Source organism: Empidonax traillii, unplaced genomic scaffold, assembly GCF_003031625.1.
Source record: "Empidonax traillii isolate 1590-97213 ecotype Southwest subspecies unplaced genomic scaffold, ASM303162v1 scaffold192:size804837, whole genome shotgun sequence".
NCBI lineage: Eukaryota > Metazoa > Chordata > Aves > Passeriformes > Tyrannidae > Empidonax > Empidonax traillii.
Window position 1 is genome coordinate 733,750 of NW_020955385.1, and position 8,974 is coordinate 742,723.

Below are 8,974 nucleotides of genomic sequence, written 5' to 3' on the forward strand. Positions count from 1 at the left end.
GGGGGAAGGTCCTGCCTGTGTTTCTGGGGCAGGATGGGGGAAGGTCCTGCCTGTGTTTCTGGGGCAGGATGGGGGAAGGTCCTGCCTGTGTTTCTGGGGCAGGATGGGGGAAGGTCCTGGATGTGTTTCTGGGGCAGGATGGGGGAAGGTCCTGCCTGTGTTTCTGGGGCAGGATGGGGGAAGGTCCTGGCTGTGTTTCTGGGGCAGGATGTGTCGTGCTGCTCCCCCAGCCCGTGCCAATCTGCTCAGCTCCTGGGATGCAGCTCCACTTGCTGAAAGCAGATGCCATGCCCAGATTTCTTCTGCTGTTGAATCTCAGCTGTAGTTTGGCAGTTCCACAGTGATGTAGTGTTTTCCTCCCTCTCCCTGTCATGCCATCCCTCCTCCGAGGTGAGCTGGCCGCCTTTGCTGTCAGCTGTTAATCCACCCTGATGTTTGCGTTCCTCTCTCCTTCCAAAGCACCACAAATCACTGCTTCTCCCTCGTGCAGGCCTCCCGAGGGGAGAGGGAGGCTGCAGGAAGACATCCCGGGAAAGGAGCTTTGGATCTCTGCCTGCTCCAAAAGGAAATCACTTTAAAATGGGAAAATCTCTCATGGTGTTAATCAGTTCTTTCAATATTTGCTGTACTTGAAGCACTGACTGGCTTTTCAGATTTTAGAGGCAGGAAATGCTGCATGGATTTTGAGTGAGGAAAGTGCACACACACCCCCCTCACACACACACAGACCCCACACCCCCAGCTGCTGGGGTGTCCCTGTGCTGCTGCTGGCACTGCCCTGAGCATCCTGCACCCAGGGCTCGCAGCCTTCCCCACCCTGGCACACGGCTGCAATATTTTAAAAGTCAGGGAGTCGCGTTATGTGTCAGAAGTGGTCAAATTAAGTTAATTTGACCTTTAAACTCCATCTTTAATCCCTTTCTTTGGCATCCAGCATGATTTGCATTCCGCTATACTGACACTCAGCCTAACAAATGACTTTCTTTCCAAACTGCCTTTGAAGTATCTGAACTTAATGGACTATAACATTTATGAACATCTGAGTTCTTCTCTCAGCAGCTGCACTGGGTTATTGATGATCTAATTGAAATGCTGGCAAATACATCCCAGCAGTATATGGGGAGCAGCAGCCGACTCGGCACGGCCCCAGAGCCTTGGAAGCGTATGGTTTCCATGCTATTCATTAGCAGCAGACAGTAGATTTTCAGCTATGTGAAAACAACAACAAAGAGCAAAGATACAAGAAGAGAAAAAAACCCCACGTGCTGGTAAAAGGCTGATTTGTTGCTCCTCCGTGGATCCTGGGGCAGCTCCGTTGTGGGGGGCGGAGGCAGCCGGTACAAACTGGGCACCTTTTGGAACCTGGGATTTATTTACAGCCATAGCCAAGGGCAGGGCAGTTTATCCAGGGCATGCTCACTTTCCTGCCTGAACAGGTGGAAATACCTGGACAAACTGAAAACAAGACAACTGGGCACCAAAAGATGGGTTTTCTTGTTATTACATCCAGAAATCACCACCCTTTCTTCTGAGCCCCGTGGGGGGGGATCTAAGCTGGGAGTGTCCAAACTGGCCAGGGAGGGCCATGAGCTGCTCCAGAAACACAACTGGCACGTGTTTCCAGCACGGCTTCAATAACATGAGTTGGGAAATGCCCATTTCCCAGTAATGCCTGGAATTGCACTGCACTCAGTATTTACCCAGCAAGCAGCCCAGAGCACACTCTGCTCCACACTGATTGGCACGTAATTAGGCAAAGGCGAGAGAGTCATAATGTTTAGCGGCAGCACCCCTTGAGTATTCAACAATAACAGGAGAGATAGGGATGGTGTGCCGCTAAAAATAAATAGGGAATGGCTTATTAGGAGGTGTAGTGAGTTCCTGTGCCGTGAATAGCTCCAGGCAGTCCATTCCCTTCCATTTCATTTCATTTGATAGTCACCGATTTACACCAGGGATAAAAGAGGGAGAAAAAAAGGATATTGAGAAAGAGAAGAAAATTTTTGACATGAAAATAAAGATGAGGGGAAATCAAATTTGTGTCTTTGAGCAGATGGAGGCTGAGCCATTCCTGGCATCATCCACACAGCTGGATTCACTCTCCTGGTCCAGGCTGGCTAAAAGACACCGATAAAAATGAAAAATGCAAATGAATTCTCTCCACCTTCCTGGACTCACCGGAATGGAGGGTGCCACTCAAAAGGCAATCTCTCCAAAACATTTAAAAACATTGTGCAATTTATATCTCGTGCTTGACAGAGCATCCAAAAGCAATTTCAGCGGTGTCCCGGTGCCACAGCGCTCCGCCGAGGGTGCCAGTCACCACGGCCCTGCTGCATCATCCCCTTCCCTCTGCAGGCTGGAAAACACACTACCAGCTGGCTGCTGGCCTCTCATTTCTGCTGGAAAATCTGGCTGTGCCAGTGTGTGTAAGGTCAACAGCACAAAGCCGGCTTATTAACTGGAAATGTGGGGGCTCTGGTGCCAGGGAACAGCTTTCAGCCTTTGTGAGAAGGAATAAAGAGCTTTCGGGGCACTGGTTTGCTACAGAGGAAAATCAGGCCTGAGCATATTTCATGGCTCAGATTTGCCTCTGTTCCAGGACACCAGGAGCTGTGTCTTATCCTACCAGGACATTCAATTAGGCCTTTTTAATCCCAGCATAAAGCTCTTCCCAATCCCATTACAGCAGCCGTGGCATCCCTGTCCCCAGAGCGCTGGGGCAGCGGCCCACGACCCCTGGCACTCTGGGGTCCCCCCCTGTGCTCTGGCCCCTGGCTGCCCTGACTCCAGAGGTTTTCTTACCCAGGGATCAAAGCCCTGGGCTGAGCTGCTCAGGAGACATTCCCAGCTGCCTTCACCAACACTCCCGTTTCCAGCTGCACTGGATGGACACCCAGGCCTTCCCACCCCTTGCCAAGCAGGGATTTACTGTTGGGAAGGAACAGCCCCAGCAGGGAGAAGTAGGGGTCTTTTCCCAGTTTTTTCCATTAAGTGGGAATTTACAGCGAGGTTTTTAAGAGATCTCAGCACCTGGGCTGCGATGTGGGAAGGGATTTAGGATGATTTTGGAGTGAATTGGGTGAATTCATGATTCTGTGAGCCTAAGCACATCTTAAACACAGGAACATCTTTAGCTCCACTGAATTCCATGATGACACTCCCCTGCTCAGGTTTGGATCCTTTTGGGCCAGTGAGAGCAATGAGGTTTGTGATGAGAGAGATGGGAAAAAATTTTCCACTCGGTTACCATTTTCCTCTGTTTCAGAAAAGGCTCTGTGGGTGCTCATGACCTGCTGGACTCTGATGCCCCCAAACCACCTTGGTTTGTCCATCCCCAGACCTGTTTCCAGGGAGAAGCAGAGCCAAACCTCAGGTTTCTGTGCCCTCACGTTCCAGATCCAGATGGAGCAGCAGCAGGACAGAACAACCGGTTGTTTCTCTGGCACTCACTGTGTGAGCAGCTCTTAACGGCTAAAAATGCCTCTCTTTCTTTGCAACTTCCAGCCTTTTTAACCTTGAAGCCTCTGCTCCTGTTGCAGTGTGGTTTGGGGAATGGACACTAGTTCACAAATTTAATTTTCCCAGTTTCCAGCAGAGGTGAGAGGATTTACACTGTTGATGACAAGAAAAATGCATTAAAGCAACAGTATTCTGCTAATTCTGCGAAGAGATTTTGGATAGAAAGATGAACATTCCTGCTCCTGGCTAATGTAACGTGTAAATTCTGCTGATAACGTGGCTCCCCTCTTGCTGGGGCTGGTAAATGATTTCCTGAGGCTCCTTGCAGAATATCTGCTTCATTTAAATCCCCTCTCTTGCAAACAATGAATACCAGCTTCGTTCCATGGATTTGTCACTTAGAATGTCTCTAAAGAAAGGGAATTCTGTGCTGAAACAGAAGAGTTTGGGAGTGGTGAGCACAGCTGTGGCAGAGCTCCACTGGTTCTGTTGTCACACTCGGCAGATAGGGAGACTCCGGGGGTAATGAGCTTTCCTTTGTAGGAACACACAGAGCCTGGGAACAATGGGACTCCTGAGCTGGGATTTGGATGGGTTTGGGCTGGGAAATGAGCACGCTGGAGAGATAAGGCAGATGAATCATCCAGCAGGGATTGCTGCACACCGGGCTGTCAGTCTTTGCGTGGTTTTGTGGATTCAAATTTTATTCTGATTTGAAATTATGAAAAAAACCACACATTGTGAATCAGGGAATAAATCAAGGCTGGAGCTGGGTCCAGGTCAAAGGCAGGGGGAGCCTGGTTTCTTTCCAAACCTATAAATCATCCTAAAGTGCTTCCAAACTCGCTGGAATGCTTTGTGAACCTTGGGAATGTTTCCAGAAGACCTGACATCAGTCCCAGTGCCGAATAAAACCTCCTTTGAAATGAAATGAATTTCACCTGAAATTGCACCCATTTTCAAGGGCTTAGCCACAAATTTCTGAGCCGTTTCTGAGTGTGACACCCTGTTCCCACGGGAAAGGCAGGAATACTCGAGGTTTCCAGGTTCCTGTTCAGGAGAAGGTGTCCTTGGAGCAGCATGTCCTATCAGGATGCCAGCAGAGCTCCATCCAGCTGGAGCTCAGGGGAATGTTCAGTGGCAATTATTAATGCAAAAAGCAATGTTAAATTCTACCCATTTGGAAAGCTGACCATGCAAGGGCTGCTGAGGGCTGACCAAAAGGGGCTCTAGATCAGTCATGTGGATTGTCTGTTCTTTTCATGACTCTTAAATGACCAGATAAAGTTCAGAGGCTGAGAGTGAAGTGGATACTGTGTCTGTGCTGGACAAGGGAGGGTGTAGGGATAGAGCTGCAGTGCAACTGTTAACACAACCTCCACCCAGTGCCACCAGTGGAAGGGTCTTGATCAGTGTGAAATTAGTAAGGGATCACATGATCTTGAGGGAGGAACTCGGGTGGGCTGGAGCAACCTGTGCCCAGGGTTACCTGTTGCTGTGACCATGGGATGGCACGGTGAGCTGTTCCTGGGGATGGATGCAAGAGGGGGATGTGCCTGGGCAGTGACAGAGGCTGGGTGTCCCCAGGGCACTTCCCTGCAGGGCATCCCCATCCTCAACCCCTTCCCTGCCCCAGGGGGCTCCGGGAGCTCTGCCCAACCATCAGCCCCTCTGATGCAGCTCTGCTGCCGAGTGGCCCTCGCTGCCGGTGCCTGGCAGAGCCCGTGTGCCACATCAGCAGACAATTCCACTCCTCTTACCCCGTTCCTCATGGTGCCTGTGCCTGGCAGAGCCCGTGTGCCACACCAGCAGACAATTCCGCTCCTCTTACACCGTTCCTCGCTCCTAAGCGAGCACAGCGTGCTCTCTGATCTGCATTTCCCTGCTTTGATCATCCGTTCTGCAGATCAGTTTGGCTGTTTAGAGGTACAGCAGGACACGTAATGAATGCAAATGCGATGCGGTCGGAGATAAATGTCTAGACTTCAGAGCCTAATCCTCCCAAATCTTACACCCCGATACAATGTTTTCATATTTAATACATTCTGAGGGATTTTGCTTTTATAAATAATGAACTAATCTCATCTTCAAGGCACCACTTTGCAGTTTAGGTGTTAAAAAAAAAAAAAAAAAGCAACACTGTGTGCTCAGAAAAATCTACTTTAACCAATATTAACTGATACCTCCCCTCAGATAAAGGCTTTGGTGGGTTTGTTGGGGGATTCCTTTTAGAATAAAAGCTCGCTGGAAAATTACATTGTGTGGGGCAGGGCAAGAACTGGGATGAGGAGACATGGAAGGGGTTATTTGTCCAATTCCAGGTATCTCCCCCTCCAACGGTGGAGCTCTATGGAATTGCGTTGGTGCCAGGGCAGGGGGGGCAGAGAAGGGCACAGATTCCCCAGCAAATCCATGTTCCCACAGCTGCCCTGTGGTGCCAGCTGTGCAGGGGGAATCCACCCGCAGCTCCCTGAGCTCCCGTGCAGGCAGAGGAGGAACAGCACCAAAAGAACAGCGGGAATAATGGAATAATGGAATAATGGAATAATGGAATAGTGGAATAATGGAATAATGGCAGGGAGAGTACAGTGCCCCAGAAAGTTCTAATCCTTTTTGTTCACTGAGGAGAGAATAACATCAAGATTGTTTAGAAAACTTCTTTGCATAACTAATATTATGAATTTATGAATATCTTATAATTAGTTTTGCCAGGGAGCTGGAACCCCAGGGCCAAAGTTTTGTTCCCAGTAAAACCAGGTAGCAGAGACGATTTCCTCTGAGCACCTTGTTAGTGTAATTCTGTTTGTCTGGTGCCAGCAGAGGGGTTTTCGTTTCCTCCAGATTAATGGCATTTCAGAAGGAATGGAATTGAGCCTGCATGGAAAGGGCTGGAACAGCCTGCCCAGGGAGGGTTGGAGTGCCCAGCCCTGGAGGTGTCCAAGGCAGGCCTGGCCGTGGCACTCTGGGCTGGGGGACAGGGTGGGGATGGGGCACAGGGGTGATTCATGGGCTGGGAGGGCTTTTCCAGTGATTCCCAGTGATTCTAAGGGTGAGTTCCCTGGATGTCAGGAGGTGGGTGCTCAGCACTGGGTACCATCCAGGGAGAGCTGGCCCAGGACATCTTCTGGGTCACAACTGTCTCATTTGGTATTTGTCATCTAAGTGGCAGGATCAAAGCCTCCCTTTAACACAGCCAGCCCCCAAATCCACCCACAGGGGTGGAGAGGAGCGTGGCTGAGTGAGTGGCTGTGGAGAAAAGTGCTGACAGCAGAACTGCTGCGTTTGCAGGCGCACACAAATCCCCCCTGATGGCATCCCCGGAGAGGAGCCGGGGCTGGCGCTCCCTGTTCCCCTGCACAGACACAGACACAGACACACAGCTCCTGCCCCTGCAGCTCCCCGAGCTCAGAACAGTCCAGAGAGGATTTCAAATAATCCACTGTGGCAAGAGAAAGGGTTTAAATTGGGAGCAGAAGCAGAGCTGGAGCGTTTCCAGGTCAGAGAGGAAAACAAGTTTCTCCCAAGGATGGGTCTGACTCTGACAGGATTTTCTCCCACTGCCTCACCAGGAGACCAGCTCCAGCATCCCATCCTCAGCCCCGCAGGGAGATGGGAAAGGGGTCTGCATCTCCCAGGAAAAGGCATCTCAGCCTGGTCTTGCTCCAGAGCTCTTTGCCATCCAGGCAAAAGAAGGTACCAAGTGCCCCAAAACTGCACCTCTTGCGGGGAGCTCTTGGCAACCAGCCACAATGCCCATGGGAACCCCCCCAGCATCCAGCTGTCCTCAGAAATCCCATAATTCCTTTTTCTGGGCTTTGGGATGCTCTTCACCAGCGTTCAGCAGAGTTCAGAGGGACCAAGGCTCTTATTTAAGTGCTGTCTGGGTGGGAGTGTTCTAACTCACCCCTTACTCCTGTGAGTAACCCCTGCACTCTGTGGGCTGCTCCCAGGAGTCCCTGTCGGCACAGTTTAGCTATAATTACTTTCCCCTCTTTCTCCAGCCAGCCTCCAAGCACTCCCTTGCAAGGGGAATTGCTGTTCCCTTGTCAGGAGGTGGGTGCTGGTGTAATTCAGAGAGGACAGCAGCCTGTTTCTGACTGAGGCTCCATCCTCCCTCCCTCCCACTCACTGCTTATTGTATGGGAAGGAGAAGCCCTCAAGATATGCTGGACAGACTCTTGGAAATAACCTTTTTCATCTCAAAGATCCTGCTGAATTTTAGATTAAAAAGGAAGCTTTTCTTTCAATAATGTATTTCCCCCTTGGCTCCCTGGCTATCAAGTAACTTTCCCTGAACAGAAAGCTCAAAAGATGAAGCTTCCCCAAATTCAGATTCATGAACTGAATCTCTTACCTCCCAGAAGCCTGGCTGGAGAGAGCAAAGGCAATCAGGGCATGAATTTCATATTAAGAAGAACAAATAAAGCAGAACCTTTTTTATTTCATCCCTTCTGCCTGTGCAGGTGAGTTGAGGTTATTAACCACCACTTAAATCAGCACATCCGCCAGGAAAGGGTCACCCAGCCCTGGCTCTCCACGGACTGGAGCTGCTGCAGCCACCAGCAAAGGGACAGCTGAGCCTGGAGTTGGGGTGTTGGGCCTTGAGGGAGCTTAAACACAGCTCTGCAGTGTAGGGGCAGAGCAGAACCAACAGCTGCAATTCCCCCCAGCCCGACGGTTTTGCTGTCACTGCACCGTGCAACGATCACCTGGGAGCCCCAGGGAACCCCCAGCCTCTCATTTCCCCCCAGGGAACCCCCAGCCTCTCATTTCCCCCCAGGGAACCCCCAGCCTCTCATTTCCCCCCCAGGGAACCCCCAGCCTCTCATTTCCCCGTTAGCAGCAGGCAGGGAGCAGTGGCAGCCTCGGGCAGGCATGGCAATATTCCCTTCTCCTGGGCTGAGCAATAATGGGAAACTCCTCGGGAGGTGATCCAACCTGCAATAAGGAGCACAGCAGCAGGGACACCCGGGGAGAATATTGATGGCTGGATCTCGCTCCGGGCTGGATTCCCACACTTGGGCACAGATAACACAGAGCTGGGATTGAGAGATGGACAGGTTTGTTTTCAGGGGACTAACAGGATCCATTCCGTGGCTGCAGACCACGTTAACATGCAGACATGCTGATTGCTTTGTTTGTACAAGCAGCACAAAAATCAGGCACTGATCCCTGCTGTGTGTGACAGCCCCCAGGGAATGGCTGGAGCTGTGCCAGGGCAGGCTCAGGGTGGATCTCAGGGAAAGGTTCTTCCCCCACAGGCTGGTTGGCACTGAACAGGCTCCCCAGGGCAGTGGGCACAGCCCCAAGGCTGCCAGAGCTGCAGGAGGGTTTGGACAACGCTCTGAGGGACAGGGTGGGATTGTTGGGGTGTCTGTGCAGGGCCAGGGGTTGGACTGGATGATCCTCGTGGGTCCCTCCCAGCTCAGGGCATTCTGTGATTCCACAATATTCTATGAAAATAAATAAAGGGCTTGAATTTCTTTTGCTTTTCATCCTGCCTAACCCTAAA